Consider the following 17873-nt stretch of genomic DNA (forward strand, 5'->3'; position numbering starts at 1 on the left):
ACATACCATGTTTTCAACTTAAATATCTGACACACACACTGCTTTTAACATACCATGTTTTCAACTTAAATATCTGACACACATTGGTGCGTGTTCATTTATACAGTAATTATAAAAGTCAACGCTACACTTTGCTCTTCAAAGTAAATCTCAGCTCTGTTATAAGTACACTCAAGAAAAACAATTTAATTATTATTAGCGATTAAGGAGTACCATTAAAACAGAGTAATATGGCCCACATATATTAGACAACTATACAGAAAAACCTACACAGAAAAACCTACACAGAAAAACCTACACAGAAAAACCTATACAGAAAAACCTACACAGAAAAACCTACACAGAAGAACCTACACAGAAGAACATACACAGAAAACCTACACAGAAAAACCTACACAGAAAAACCTACACAGAAAAACCTACACAGAAAAACCTACACAGAGAAACCTACACAGAGAAACCTACACAGAGAAACCTACACAGAAGAACCTACAAAGAAAAACCTACACAGAAGAACCTACACAGAAAAACCTACACAGAAGAACCTACACAGAAAAACCTACAAAGAGAAACCTACACAGAAAAACCTATACAGAAAAACCTACACAGAGAAACCTACACAGAAAACCTACACAGAAAAACCTACATAGAGAAACCTACACAGAGAAACCTACACAGAGAAACCTACACAGAAAACCTACACAGTAAAACCTACACAGAGAAACCTACACAGAGAAACCTACACAGAAGAACTTACACAGAAAACCTACACAGAAAAACCTACACAGAAAACCTACACAGAAAAACCTACACAGAGAAACCTACACAGAGAAACCTACACAGAGAAACCTACACAGAGAAACCTACACAGAGAAACCTACACAGAAAACCTACACAGAAAAACCTACATAGAGAAACCTACACAGAGAAACCTACACAGAGAAACCTACACAGAAAACCTACACAGAAAAACCTACACAGAGAAACCTACACAGAGAAACCTATACAGAAAAACCTACACAGAGAAACCTACACAGAGAAACCTACACAGAGAAACCTACACAGAGAAACCTACACAGAGAAAGCTACACAGAGAAACCTACAATTGCTTAAATAAATCAATGGTAAGGAATAGTCAGATTACCTAATAATGTTGAAAACATTGTGTGTTAAAACAGTGTGTGTGTGTGGAACTAGTTCCACAAACGTTGTATTGGGTAAGATGGTAACAATTTCCAGTTGAATGAACATATGAGACAGTTTGAGCAAACATAATTTTAACTCGACTGAATGGTTGCCAAAGTTTTTCTCAAGTTGGATCTATGTTAGGGGCAACAATATATTTAGGGGCAACAATATATTTAGGGGTAACAATATATTTAGGGGCAACAATATATTTAGGGACAACAATATATTTAGGGGTAACAATATATTTAGGGGCAACAATATATTTAGGTGCAACAATATATTCAGGGGCAACAATATATTTAGGGGTAACAATATATTTAGGGGCAACAATATATTTAGGGTCAACGATATATTTAGGGGCAACAATATATTTAGGTGCAACAATATATTCAGGGGCAACAATATATTTAGGTGCAACAATATATTTAGGGGCAACAATATATTTAGGGGCAACAATATATTTTTTAGTTCAGGTAATATTTGGACTGATAAATTGAGTAAACAAAACCCCCCCAAAACGCTGTGGAACCAGTTTCTTAACAATAATAATGAGTTGAAACAGCTAGATCAGTGGCTGTGTTGTTTACAGTACTCTTTGGTACCAGACCCTATGGTTCAAAAGTTGACCTTACAATTAGGTCACAGAAATATGCAATGAGGCCTAGTTTTCACAAAGCATTACTCTGGTTCCAAAAGTCCCTGCAAGGTGACGGTCTGAGCCCAACGGATCATAGATGTTTTAGGATTTATTGATTATATCCAATCAATAATCAATCATCAATAATCCAAAACGAGGGTTGAGAAATAAGCTTTTATTGTTTAAAGAACTTGTGAAATATATATATATATATTTTTTTACTATCTCATCATGGGGTTGTTCAACAACACACATTTATTTGCTTAAAATCACTTGATGATTTGATTTCAAAGATATATATATATATATTTATATATATGTATATATATGTATATTTTTAAACGCTATATATCCTCCTCACTCTCAGAGAAATAAAGAACTGTACAAATTAAATTATACATTTGTGACGTCAATATTTAATCATAAAAAAAAACTATACAGCAAAATAAGATCTGTATGTAAAACATTTTAAAAACTATACAGCAAAATAAGATCTGTATGTAAAACATTTTAAAATCTATACAGCAAAATAAGATCTGTATGTAAAACATTTTAAAATCTATACAGCAAAATAAGATCGGTATGTAAAACATTTTAAAATCTATACAGCAAAATAAGATCTGTATGTAAAACATTTTAAAATCTATACAGCAAAATAAGATCTGTATGTAAAACATTTAAAAATCTATACAGCAAAATAAGATCGGTATGTAAAACATTTTAAAATCTATACAGCAAAATAAGATCTGTATGTAAAACATTTTAAAATCTATACAGCAAAATAAGATCTGTATGTAAAACATTTAAAAATCTATACAGCAAAATAAGATCGGTATGTAAAACATTTTAAAATCTATACAGCAAAATAAGATCGGTATGTAAAACATTTTAAAATCTATACAGCAAAATAAGATCTGTATGTAAAACATTTAAAAATCTATACAGCAAAATAAGATCTGTATGTAAAACATTTTAAATTTGACATTTTAGTAATTTAGCAGATGTTCTTATCTAGAGATACTTCCTGTTGATGCGTTGATCTGAAGAGATAGCTAGGTGAGACAACCACATATCTCTGTCATAGTCAGTGCATTCATCTCCAGATAGCTAGGTGAGACAACCACATATCACTGTCATAGTCAGTGCATTCATCTCCAGATAGCTAGGTGAGACAACCACATATCACAGTCAGAGTCAGTGCATTCATCTCCAGATAGCTAGGTGAGACAACCACATATCACTGTCATAGTCAGTGCATTCATCTCCAGATAGCTAGGTGAGACAACCACATATCACAGTCAGAGTCAGTACATTCATCTCCAGATAGCTAGGTGAGACAACCACATATCACTGTCATAGTCAGTGCATTCATCTCCAGATAGCTAGGTGAGACAACCACATATCACAGTCATAGTCAGTGCATTCATCTCCAGATAGCTAGGTGAGACAACCACATATCACTGTCATAGTCAGTGCATTCATCTCCAGATAGCTAGGTGAGACAACCACATATCACTGTCATAGTCAGTGCATTCATCTCCAGATAGCTAGGTGAGACAACCACATATCACTGTCATAGTCAGTGCATTCATCTCCAGATAGCTAGGTGAGACAACCACATATCACTGTCATAGTCAGTGCATTCATCTCCAGATAGCTAGGTGAGACAACCACATATCACTGTCATAGTCAGTGCATTCATCTCCAGATAGCTAGGTGAGACAACCACATATCACTGTCATAGTCAGTGCATTCATCTCCAGATAGCTAGGTGAGACAACCACATATCACTGTCATAGTCAGTACATTCATCTCCAGATAGCTAGGTGAGACAACCACATATCACTGTCATAGTCAGTGCATTCATCTCCAGATAGCTAGGTGAGACAACCACATATCACTGTCATAGTCAGTGCATTCATCTCCAGATAGCTAGGTGAGACAACCACATATCACCGTCAGAGTCAGTGCATTCATCTCCAGATAGCTAGGTGAGACATCCACATATCACCGTCATAGTCAGTACATTCATCTCCAGATAGCTAGGTGGGACAAGGTGAATGGATATACAGCATTTAGCAACAAATACATTAAAATATATGAATAAAAACATCTGAGAACAGTAAGATAGAGAAGATGAGAGAAGAAAGAGAGGAGAATAGAGGAGAAAGAGAGGAGAAAGAGAGGAGAATAGAGGAGAAAGAGAGGAGAATAGAGGAGAAAGAGAGGAGAAGGAGAGGAGAATAGAGGAGAAAGAGAGGAGAAAGAGAGGAGAAAGAGAGGAGAATAGAGGAGAATAGAGGAGAAAGAGAGGAGAAAGAGAGGAGAAAGAGAGGAGAAAGAGAGAAAGAGAGGAGAAAGAGAGGAGAAGGAGAGGAGAAGAGAGGAGAAAGAGAGAAGGAGAGGAGAATAGAGGAGAAAGAGAGGAGAAGGAGAGGAGAATAGAGGAGAAAGAGGGGAGAAGGAGAGGAGAAGGAGAGGAGAAGAGAGGAGGAGAGAGGAGAAGAGGAGAAGAGAGGAGGAGAGAGGAGAAAGCTGGGTGATAATGCTGACACAGTAACACACCAGTAAAGACCTTTAACACAGAGAACACAGAGAGTTGTAGGTGAACAGACCTCAACGCCACAGACGTGTCTGTAGAGAGATGTTTTTCTCTCGTTCTTCAAATTCTATTTCAACTCTCACATCCCCCAGAATCCGGAGCCACACGCCCCAGGGGTTTGTATTATCAACGCGCCGGTAGTCGAAACTTGTGTTTTACCTATGCACACGCTAATCTTCCCTACACACACACACACACACACACACACACACACACACACACACACACACACACACACACACACACACACACACACACACACACACACACACTTAGAATTGTTAGAATTGTCATATTTATTTAATAAACGACAGGAAATGTAAATGGTTAGTTTTGTGTGTCGATAATTAATGGAAAAAAGCACAACTGTTAAACTGTAAAATAATGTGGATTACAAAGTTTGTGCATGTAATAATACAGTAGTAATACATATTAAACCGTTATTAAACCCTGTGGATGTAATAATACAGTAATAATACATATCAAACCGTTATTAAACCCTGTGGATGTAATAATACAGTAGTAATACATATCAAACCGTTATTAAACCCTGTGTGGATGTAATAATACAGTAGTAATACATATCAAACCGTTATTAAACCCTGTGTGGATGTAATAATACAGTAGTAATACATATCAAACCGTTATTAAACCCTGTGGATGTAATAATACAGTAGTAATACATATCAAACCGTTATTAAACCCTGTGGATGTAATAATACAGTAGTAATACATATCAAACCGTTATTAAACCCTGTGGATGTAATAATACAGTAGTAATACATATCAAACCGTTATTAAACCCTGTGGATGTAATAATACAGTAGTAATACATATCAAACCGTTATTAAACCCTGTGGATGTAATAATACAGTAGTAATACATATCAAACCGTTATTAAACCCTGTGGATGTAATAATACAGTAGTAATACATATCAAACCGTTATTAAACCCTGTGGATGTAATAATACAGTAGTAATACATATCAAACCGTTATTAAACCCTGTGGATGTAATAATACAGTAATAATACATATCAAACCGTTATTAAACCCTGTGGATGTAATAATACAGTAGTAATACATATCAAACCGTTATTAAACCCTGTGGATGTAATAATACAGTAATAATACATATCAAACCGTTATTAAACCCTGTGGATGTAATAATACAGTAGTAATACATATCAAACCGTTATTAAACCCTGTGTGGATGTAATAATACAGTAGTAATACATATCAAACCGTTATTAAACCCTGTGGATGTAATAATACAGTAGTAATACATATCAAACCGTTATTAAACCCTGTGGATGTAATAATACAGTAGTAATACATATCAAACCGTTATTAAACCCTGTGGATGTAATAATACAGTAGTAATACATATCAAACCGTTATTAAACCCTCTGTGGATGTAATAATACAGTAGTAATACATATCAAACCGTTATTAAACCCTGTGGATGTAATAATACAGTATTAATACATATCAAACCGTTATTAAACCCTGTGGATGTAATAATACAGTAGTAATACATATCAAACCGTTATTAAACCCTGTGGATGTAATAATACAGTAGTAATACATATCAAACCGTTATTAAACCCTGTGGATGTAATAATACAGTAGTAATACATATCAAACCGTTATTAAACCCTGTGGATGTAATAATACAGTAGTACTACATATCAAACCGTTATTAAACCCTCTGTGGATGTAATAATACAGTAGTAATACATATCAAACCGTTATTAAACCCTGTGGATGTAATAATACAGTAGTAATACATATCAAACCGTTATTAAACCCTGTGGATGTAATAATACAGTAGTAATACATATCAAACCGTTATTAAACCCTGTGGATGTAATAATACAGTAGTAATACATATCAAACCGTTATTAAACCCTGTGGATGTAATAATACATTAGTAATACATATCAAACCGTTATTAAACCCTGTGGATGTAATAATACAGTAGTAATACATATCAAACCGTTATTAAACCCTGTGGATGTAATAATACAGTAGTAATACATATCAAACAGTTATTAAACCCTGTGGATGTAATAATACAGTAATAGTAGTAATACATATCAAACCGTTATTAAACCCTGTGGATGTAATAATACAGTAGTAATACATATCAAACCGTTATTAAACCCTGTGGATGTAATTGAATTGTTATGCCAGTCTGATTTGTTCAGCTAATTTCTACGGTGTCTGGTTGAGATAAAAGTGTGGAATTTTCCTACAAAAGGACCAGGTGTCTTTGTGTAAGAAGCAATTTGTGTTCCTTAAATAAGTATTGATAATCTTATCCCTCCCTCCCTCCCTCCCTCCCTCCCTCCCTCCCTCCCTCCCTCCCTCCCTCCCTCGTCTCCTTTATCTGTTACTCAACACTGTATCAGGGAGACCACACGACTGTCACCTCACACAGAACCAGGCTGTCAGTCAGCTATGCCAAAGAGATTGAAATCAGAGAGAGAAAATAATAGAGAGAGAGAGAAAAGAAGAGAGAGAGAGAGAGAGAGAACAGAGAGAGAGAAGAAGAGAGAGAGAGAGAACAGAGAGAGAGAAAATAACAGAGAGAGAGAAAAGAAGAGAGAGAGAGAGAACAGAGAGAGAAGAAGAGAGAGAGAGAGAGAACAGAGAGAGAGAAGAAGAGAGAGAGAGAGAACAGAGAGAGAGAAAATAACAGAGAGAGAGAAAAGAAGAGAGAGAGAGAGAACAGAGAGAGAAGAAGAGAGAGAGAGAGAGAGAACAGAGAGAGAGAGAAAAGAAGAGAGAGAGAGAAGAAGAGCGAGATCTGAGAGGACACAAATGCGCGCACAGGAACACTACCTGATCTAACGAGCACACGAGAGAGAAAAGAAGAGAGAGAGAACAGAGACAGAGAGAAAAGTGTCACGCCCTGACCTTAGAGATCCTGTTTATGTCTCTATTTTGGTTTGCTCAGGGTGTGAGTTGGGGTGGGTATTCTATGTTCTGTTATTTGTATTTCTATGTTTGGCCGGGTAGGATTCTGAATCAGAGACAGCTGTCTATCGTTGTCTCTGATTGGGAACCATACTTAGGCAGCCCTTTTTCCCCTTTGTCTTTGTGGGAACTTGACTTTGTTTATGACAGCCCAGTACAACATCAGACATTCACAGCCCAGTACAACATCAGACATTCACAGCCCAGTACAACATCAGACATTCACAGCCCAGTCAGCTGTACAACATCAGACATTCACAGCCCAGTACAACATCAGACATTCACAGCCCAGTCAGCTGTACAACATCAGACATTCACAGCCCAGTCAGCTGTACAACATCAGACATTCACAGCCCAGTCAGCTGTACAACACCAGACATTCACAGCCCAGTCAGCTGTACAACATGAGACATTCACAGCCCAGTCAGCTGTACAACATCAGACATTCACAGCCCAGTCAGCTGTACAACATCAGACATTCACAGCCCAGTCAGCTGTACAACATGAGACATTCACAGCCCAGTCAGCTGTACAACATCAGACATTCACAGCCCAGTCAGCTGTACAACATCAGACATTCACAGCCCAGTCAGCTGTACAACATCAGACATTCACAGCCCAGTCAGCTGTACAACATCAGACATTCACAGCCCAGTCAGCTGTACAACATCAGACATTCACAGCCCAGTCAGCTGTACAACATCAGACATTCACAGCCCAGTCAGCTGTACAACATCAGACATTCACAGCCCAGTGAGCTGTACAACATCAGACATTCCCAGCCCAGTCAGCTGTACAACATCAGACATTCACAGCCCAGTCAGCTGTACAACATCAGACATTCACAGCCCAGTCAGCTGTACAACATCAGACATTCACAGCCCAGTGAGCTGTACAACATCAGACATTCACAGCCCAGTCAGCTGTACAACATCAGACATTCACAGCCCAGTCAGCTGTAATACATCAGACATTCACAGCCCAGTCAGCTGTACAACATCAGACATTCACAGCCCAGTGAGCTGTACATCAGACATTCACAGCCCAGTGAGCTGTACAACATCAGATATTCACAGCCCAGTCAGCTGTACAACATCAGACATTCACAGCCCAGTCAGCTGTACAACATCAGACATTCACAGCCCAGTGAGCTGTACAACATCAGACATTCACAGCCCAGTCAGCTGTACAACATCAGACATTCACAGCCCAGTCAGCTGTACAACATCAGACATTCACAGCCCAGTGAGATGTACAACATCAGACATTCACAGCCCAGTCAGCTGTACAACATCAGACATTCACAGCCCAGTCAGCTGTACAACATCAGACATTCACAGCCCAGTCAGCTGTACAACATCAGACATTCACAGCCCAGTGAGCTGTACAACATCAGACATTCACAGCCCAGTCAGCTGTACAACATCAGACATTCACAGCCCGGTCAGCTGTAATACATCAGACATTCACAGCCCAGTCAGCTGTACAACATCAGACATTCACAGCCCAGTGAGCTGTACAACATCAGACATTCACAGCCCAGTGAGCTGTACAACATCAGATATTCACAGCCCAGTCAGCTGTACAACATCAGACATTCACAGCCCAGTCAGCTGTACAACATCAGACATTCACAGCCCAGTCAGCTGTACAACATCAGACATTCACAGCCCAGTGAGATGTACAACATCAGACATTCACAGCCCAGTCAGCTGTACAACATCAGACATTCACAGCCCAGTCAGCTGTACAACATCAGACATTCACAGCCCAGTCAGCTGTACAACATCAGACATTCACAGCCCAGTGAGCTGTACAACATCAGACATTCACAGCCCAGTGAGCTGTACAACACCAGACATTCACAGCCCAGTCAGCTGTACAACACCAGACATTCACAGCCCAGTCAGCTGTACAACACCAGACATTCACAGCCCAGTCAGCTGTACAACATCAGACATTCACAGCCCAGTCAGCTGTACAACACCAGACATTCACAGCCCAGTACAACACCAGACATTCACAGCCCAGTGATCTCTACAACATCAGACATTCACAGCCCAGTCAGCTGTACAACATCAGACATTCACAGCCCAGTCAGCTGTACAACATCAGACATTCACAGCCCAGTCAGCTGTACAACACCAGACATTCACTGCCCAGTGATCTCTACAACATCAGACATTCACAGCCCAGTCTGCTGTACAACACCAGACATTCACAGCCCAGTGATCTCTACAACATCAGACATTCACAGCACAGTCAGCTGTACAACACCAGACATTCACAGCCCAGTGAGCTGTACAACATCAGACATTCACAGCCCAGTCAGCTGTACAACATCAGACATTCACAGCCCAGTGAGCTGTACAACATCAGACATTCACAGCCCAGTGATCTGTACAACACCAGACATTCACAGCCCAGTGATCTCTACAACATCAGACATTCATACAGATGGGTCCAAAACAGCACAGACGAAAACCAGAAAGCAACCTGTAACCAGAATATGCAAACACTCTCAGATAACTTTCTGGATACCACATTCACTCACTCATAAACATCAACTATATATTCAGACCACATTCACTCACAGTGAAGAAGGCATCAATCAGAACAAAACATCAACTATATATTCAGACCACATTCGCTCACTCATAAACACAAACAGCTTCTGGCAAAATTGGAAAAAACTAAGAAAATCTAAACAAGAGGAATTAGTGATACAAAATGGTGACATATGGACAACACATTTTAAAACACTCTACAACACCGCTCAAATTCACACAAACGCAGAACAAACGCAGAACAACGCCAACTTCATGAGAAGTTGGATGGATTAAGAAAAAGCTATAAAGGACAATCAACATCCACTGGACTCCCCAATTACTGACCAGGAGCTCTATAAGAAACTAAACTATTACTGACCAGGAGCTCTATAAGAAACTAAACTATTACTGACCAGGAGCTCTATAAGACACTAAACTATTACTGACCAGGAGCTCTATAAGACACTAAACTATTACTGACCAGGAGCTCTATAAGAAACTAAACTATTACTGACCAGGAGCTCTATAAGAAACTAAACTATTACTGACCAGGAGCTCTATAAGAAACTAAACTATTACTGACCAGGAGCTCTATAAGAAACTAAACTATTACTGACCAGGAGCTCTATAAGAAACTAAACTATTACTGACCAGGAGCTCTATAAGAAACTAAACTATTACTGACCAGGAGCTCTATAAGACACTAAACTATTACTGACCAGGAGCTCTATAAGAAACTAAACTATTACTGACCAGGAGCTCTATAAGACACTAAACTATTACTGACCAGGAGATCTATAAGACACTAAACTATTACTGACCAGGAGCTCTATAAGACACTAAACTATTACTGACCAGGAGCTCTATAAGAAACTAAACTATTACTGACCATGTCATGTATTGTCATGTTGTGTCCTGTTCCTGTTCTTTCTCTTCACCCTGTCTCCCTCTGCTGGTCGTATTAGGTTACCTTTTCTTCCCCTCTTTCCCCCAGCTGTTCCTTGTCTTCTCTAACTACCTCGTTCACCCCTTTTCCCACCTGTTCCCTTTTTCCCTCTGATTAGGTCCCTATATCTCTCTCTGTTTCTGCTTCTGTCTTTGTCGGATTCTTGTTTGTGTTATTCATGCCTGAACCAGACTATCGTCATGTTTGCTGCAACCTTGTCCTGTCCTGTCGGAATCTGCCGGTCCATCTGAGCCTACGTTTGTTTTGTTATTAAAGAAGCTCTGTTTACGTTAATTTGCTTTTGGGTCCTCATTCACGCACCGTAACAGAAGAATCCGACCAAGAATGGACCCAGCGACTTCGGATCCTCTCCACTCAGCCGTCGAGATCCAGGGAGCGATGCTAGGCAGACACGAGCAGGAATTGTCTGCTGCTCGACATGCCGTTGAGACCCTGGCCACCCAAGTCTCCAACCTCACAGAACAGGTTCACCATCTCCGCCTCGATCCACCGGCCACTTCCAGGGCTTTCGAATCTCCGGAGCCCAGAATCAATAACCCGCCGTGTTACTCTGGGGAGCCCACTGAATGCCGCTCGTTCCTCACCCAGTGTGATATTGTGTTTTCTCTCCAGCCCAACACTTACTCCAGGAGCACTGCTCGTGTCGCCTACGTCATATCTCTCCTTACTGGACGGGCTCGTGAGTGGGGCACGGCAATCTGGGAGGCAAGGGCTGAGTGTACTAACCAGTATCAGGACTTTAAGGAGGAGATGATACGGGTTTTTGATCGATCTGTTTTTGGGGAGGAGGCTTCCAGGGTCCTGTCTTCCCTATGTCAAGGTAATCGATCCATAACAGACTACTCTATTGAGTTTCGCACTCTTGCTGCCTCCAGTGGCTGGAACGAGCCGGCTTTGCTCGCTCGTTTTCTGGAGGGTCTCCGCGCAGAGGTAAAGGATGAGATTCTCTCCCGGGAGGTTCCTTCCAGCGTGGATTCCTTGATTGAACTCGCTATTCGCATTGAGCGACGGGTTGATCTTCGTCACCGAGCTCGTGGAAAGGAGCTCGCGTTCTCCGTTGCCCCCCTCTCCGCATCACTACCATCTTCCTCTGCCGGCTCGGGTGCTGAGCCTATGCAGCTGGGAGGTATCCGCATCTCGACTAAGGAGAGGGAACGGAGAATCACCAACCGCCTCTGTCTCTATTGCGGTTCTGCTGGTCATTTTGTCACTTCATGTCCAGTAAAAGCCAGAGCTCATCAGTAAGCGGAGGGCTACTGGTGAGCGCTACTACTCCTGTCTCTCCTTCAAGATCCTGCACTACCTTGTCGGTCCATCTACGCTGGACCGGTTCGTCAGCTTCCTGCAGTGCCTTAATAGACTCTGGGGCGGAGGGCTGTTTTATGGACGAGACCTGGGCTCGGGAACATGACATTCCTCTCAGACAGTTAAGGGAGTCCACGGCCTTGTTCGCCCTGGATGGTAGTCCTCTCCCCAGGATTCAGCGTGAGACGCTACCTTTAACCCTCACTGTTTCTGGTAATCATAGCGAAACCATTTCTTTTTTAATTTTTCGTTCACCTTTTACACCTGTTGTTTTGGGCCATCCCTGGCTAGTTTGTCATAATCCTTCCATTAATTGGTCTAGTAATTCTATCCTCTCCTGGAACGTCTCTTGTCATGTGAAATGTTTAATGTCTGCTATCCCTCCTGTTTCCTCTGTCTCTTCTTCACAGGAGGAGCCTGGTGATTTGACAGGGGTGCCGGAGGAATATCACGATCTGCGCACGGTGTTCAGTCGGTCCAGGGCCACCTCTCTTCCTCCACACCGGTCGTATGATTGTAGTATTGATCTCCTTCCGGGAACCACTCCCCCCCGGGGTAGACTATACTCTCTGTCGGCTCCCGAACGTAAGGCTCTCAAAGATTATTTGTCTGTAGCTCTTGCCGCCGGTACCATAGTCCCCTCCTCCTCTCCCGCCGGAGCGGGGGTTTTTTTTGTTAAGAAGAAGGACGGGTCCCTGCGCCCCTGCATAGATTATCGAGGGCTGAATGACATAACAGTGAAGAATCGTTATCCGCTTCCTCTTATGTCTTCAGCCTTCGAGATCCTGCAGGGAGCCAGGTTTTTCACTAAGTTGGACCTTCGTAACGCTTACCATCTCGTGCGCATCAGGGAGGGGGACGAGTGGAAGACGGCGTTTAACACTCCGTTAGGGCACTTTGAATACTGGGTTCTTCCTTTCGGCCTCGCTAACGCTCCAGCTGTCTTTCAGGCATTAGTCAATGATGTCCTGAGAGACATGCTGAACATCTTTGTTTTCGTTTACCTTGACGATATCCTGATTTTTTCACCGTCACTCCAGATTCATGTTCAGCACGTTCGACGTGTCCTCCAGCGCCTTTTAGAGAATTGTCTTTTTGTGAAGGCTGAGAAGTGCTCTTTTCATGCCTCCTCCGTCACATTTCTCGGTTCTGTTATTTCCGCTGAAGGCATTAAGATGGATCCCGCTAAGGTCCAAGCTGTCATTGATTGGCCCGTCCCTAAGTCACGCGTCGAGCTGCAGCGCTTTCTCGGCTTCGCGAACTTCTATCGTCGTTTCATCCGTAATTTCGGTCAGGTGGCAGCTCCTCTCACAGCCCTTACTTCTGTCAAGACGTGCTTTAAGTGGTCCGTTTCCGCCCAGGGAGCTTTTGATCTCCTCAAGAATCGTTTTACATCCGCACCTATCCTTGTTACACCTGACGTCACTAGACAGTTCGTTGTCGAGGTTGACGCGTCAGAGGTGGGCGTGGGAGCCATTCTTTCTCAGCGCTCCCTCTCTGACGACAAGGTCCACCCTTGCGCGTATTTTTCTCATCGCCTGTCGCCGTCGGAACGTAACTATGATGTGGGAAACCGCGAACTGCTCGCCATCCGCTTAGCCCTAGGCGAATGGCGACAGTGGTTGGAGGGGGCGACCGTTCCTTTTGTTGTTTGGACTGACCATAGGAACCTTGAGTACATCCGTTCTGCCAAACGACTTAATGCGCGTCAGGCGCGCTGGGCGCTGTTTTTCGCTCGTTTCGAGTTCGTGATTTCTTATCGTCCGGGCTCTAAGAACACCAAGCCTGATGCTTTATCTCGTCTCTTCAGTTCTTCAGTAGCCTCCACTGACCCCGAGGGGATTCTCCCTGAGGGGCGTGTTGTCGGGTTGACTGTCTGGGGAATTGAGAGGCAGGTAAAGCAAGCACTCACTCAAACTCCGTCGCCGCGCGCTTGTCCCAGGAACCTTCTTTTCGTTCCCGTTCCTACTCGTCTGGCCGTTCTTCAGTGGGCTCACTCTGCCAAGTTAGCCGGCCACCCTGGCGTTCGGGGTACGCTTGCTTCCATTCGCCAGCGTTTTTGGTGGCCCACCCGGGAGCATGACACGCGTCGCTTCGTGGCTGCTTGTTCGGTCTGCGCGCAGACTAAGTCCGGTAACAGACCCTCCTGCCGGCCGTCTCAGGCCGCTTCCCATTCCCTCTCGACCGTGGTCTCACATCGCCTTAGATTTTGTCACCGGACTGCCTTCGTCAGCGGGGAAGACTGTTATTCTTACGGTTGTCGACAGGTTCTCTAAGGCGGCTCATTTTATTCCCCTTGCTAAGCTTCCTTCTGCTAAAGAGACGGCACAAATCATCATCGAGAATGTTTTCAGAATTCATGGCCTTCCGTCAGACGTCGTTTCGGACAGAGGTCCGCAATTCACGTCTCAATTTTGGAGGGAGTTTTGCCGTTTGATTGGGGCTTCCGTCAGTCTCTCTTCCGGCTTTCACCCCCAGTCTAACGGTCAAGCAGAACGGGCCAATCAGACTATTGGTCGCATCTTACGCAGTCTTTCTTTTCGCAACCCTGCGTCTTGGTCAGAACAGCTCCCCTGGGCAGAATACGCCCACAACTCGCTTCCTTCGTCTGCGACCGGGCTATCTCCTTTTCAGAGTAGCCTCGGGTACCAGCCTCCGCTGTTCTCATCTCAGTTCGCCGAGTCCAGCGTCCCCTCCGCTCAGGCTTTTGTCCAACGTTGCGAGCGCACCTGGAAGAGGGTCAGGTCTGCACTTTGCCGTTATAGGGCGCAGACTGTGAGGGCTGCTAATAAGCGTAGAACTAAGAGTCCTAGATATTGTCGCGGTCAGAGAGTTTGGCTCTCCACTCAAAACCTTCCCCTTAAGACCGCTTCTCACAAGTTGACCCCGCGGTTCATTGGTCCGTTCCGTATTGCTCAGATCATTAATCCTGTCGCAGTTCGACTTCTTCTTCCGCGATATCTTCGTCGCGTCCACCCGGTCTTCCATGTCTCCTGTGTCAAGCCCGTTCTTCGCGCCCCCGCTCGTCTTCCCCCCCCCCCCCCATCCTTGTCGAGGGCGCACCCATCTACAGGGTCCGTAGGATTTTGGACATGCGTCCTCGGGGCCGTGGTCATCAGTACCTAGTAGATTGGGAGGGGTACGGTCCTGAGGAGAGGAGTTGGGTTCCCTCTCGGGACGTGCTGGACCGTGCGCTGATCGATGATTTCCTCCGTTGCCGCCAGGTTTCCTCCTCGAGTGCGCCAGGAGGCGCTCGGTGAGTGGGGGGGTACTGTCATGTATTGTCATGTTGTGTCCTGTTCCTGTTCTTTCTCTTCACCCTGTCTCCCTCTGCTGGTCGTATTAGGTTACCTTTTCTTCCCCTCTTTCCCCCAGCTGTTCCTTGTCTTCTCTAACTACCTCGTTCACCCCTTTTCCCACCTGTTCCCTTTTTCCCTCTGATTAGGTCCCTATATCTCTCTCTGTTTCTGCTTCTGTCTTTGTCGGATTCTTGTTTGTGTTATTCATGCCTGAACCAGACTATCGTCATGTTTGCTGCAACCTTGTCCTGTCCTGTCGGAATCTGCCGGTCCATCTGAGCCTACGTTTGTTTTGTTATTAAAGAAGCTCTGTTTACGTTAATTCGCTTTTGGGTCCTCATTCACGCACCGTAACAGACCAGGAGCTCTATAAGACACTAAACTATTACTGACCAGGAGCTCTATAAGACACTAAACTATTACTGACCAGGTTATCTATAAGACACTAAACTATTACTGACCAGGAGCTCTATAAGAAACTAAACTATTACTGACCAGGAGCTCTATAAGAAACTAAACTATTACTGACCAGGAGCTCTATAAGACACTAAACTATTACTGACCAGGAGCTCTATAAGACACTAAACTATTACTGACCAGGAGCTCTATAAGAAACTAAACTATTACTGACCAGGAGATCTATAAGAAACTAAACTATTACTGACCAGGAGCTCTATAAGACACTAAACTATTACTGACCAGGAGCTCTATAAGACACTAAACTATTACTGACCAGGTTATCTATAAGACACTAAACTATTACTGACCAGGAGCTCTATAAGAAACTAAACTATTACTGACCAGGAGCTCTATAAGAAACTAAACTATTACTGACCAGGAGCTCTATAAGACACTAAACTATTACTGACCAGGAGCTCTATAAGACACTAAACTATTACTGACCAGGAGCTCTATAAGAAATTAAACTATTACTGACCAGGAGCTCTATAAGAAACTAAACTATTACTGACCAGGAGCTCTATAAGACACTAAACTATTACTGACCAGGAGCTCTATAAGAAACTTCAGACCCTCAAATTTAAAAAAACATGCAGACCTGATGGCATCCTAAATGAGATGCTCAAACTCACTAGTGTAAAATTTCAATTGGCTATATTAAAACTGTTTCATTTCATTTCATTTCCCTGACATCTGGAATCAAGGACTCATAACCCCAAGGTTTTCTGTGGTATTATAAATGTAAGAGTACTAAACTTCCTTAATAATGTCACGCCCTGGTCGAAGTATTTTGTGTTTATTTTCATTTATTTGGTTTTTGTTACGTTTATTGTTTTGGTAGTGTTTGTGTTTAGTGTATTTCTTCATTAAACATGGATCGCAATAGACACGCTGCATTTTGGTCCGACTCTCCTTCTCACCTAGAAAACCATTACACCTGTATATCTCTGTGTTCTCTATAGACCTACAGTATACTGTATATCTCTGTGTTCTCTATAGACCTGTATATCTCTGTGGTCTCTATAGACCTACAGTATACTGTATATCTCTGTGTTCTCTATAGACCTACAGTATACTGTATATCTCTGTGTTCTCTATAGACCTGTATATCTCTGTGTTCTCTATAGACCTACAGTATACTGTATATCTCTGTGTTCTCTATAGACCTGTATATCTCTGTGTTCTCTATAGACCTACAGTATACTGTATATCTCTGTGTTCTCTATAGACCTACAGTATACTGTATATCTCTGTGTTCTCTATAGACCTGTATATCTCTGTGTTCTCTATAGACCTACAGTATACTGTATATCTCTGTGTTCTCTAGACCTACAGTATACTGTATATCTCTGTGTTCTCTATAGACCTACAGTATACTGTATATCTCTGTGTTCTCTATAGACCTGTATATCTCTGTGTTCTCTATAGACCTACAGTATACTGTATATCTCTGTGTTCTCTATAGACCTGTATATCTCTGTGTTCTCTATAGACCTACAGTATACTGCATATCTCTGTGTTCTCTATAGACCTGTATATCTCTGTGTTCTCTATAGACCTACAGTATACTGTATATCTCTGTGTTCTCTATAGACCTGTATATCTCTGTGTTCTCTATAGACCTACAGTATACTGTATATCTCTGTGTCCTCTATAGACCTACAGTATACTGTATATCTCTGTGTTCTCTATAGACCTACAGTATACTGCATATATCTGTATATCTCTGTGTTCTCTATAGACCTACAGTATACTGTATATCTCTGTGTTCTCTATAGACCTGTATATCTCTGTGTTCTCTATAGACCTACAGTATACTGTATATCTCTGTGTTCTCTATAGACCTGTATATCTCTGTGTTCTCTATAGACCTACAGCATACTGTA

The 17873-nt window shown here is 42.3% G+C and overlaps 1 pseudogene; it reads right to left on the minus strand.

Moving 5' to 3' along the window:
* Nucleotides 1–336: 336 nt before the first annotated feature.
* The window catches only part of LOC118938513, a 42363-nt pseudogene continuing 24826 nt past the window's right edge, over nt 337–17873 (minus strand).

The sequence above is a fragment of the Oncorhynchus mykiss genome, chromosome 13, assembly GCF_013265735.2.
Source record: "Oncorhynchus mykiss isolate Arlee chromosome 13, USDA_OmykA_1.1, whole genome shotgun sequence".
NCBI lineage: Eukaryota > Metazoa > Chordata > Actinopteri > Salmoniformes > Salmonidae > Oncorhynchus > Oncorhynchus mykiss.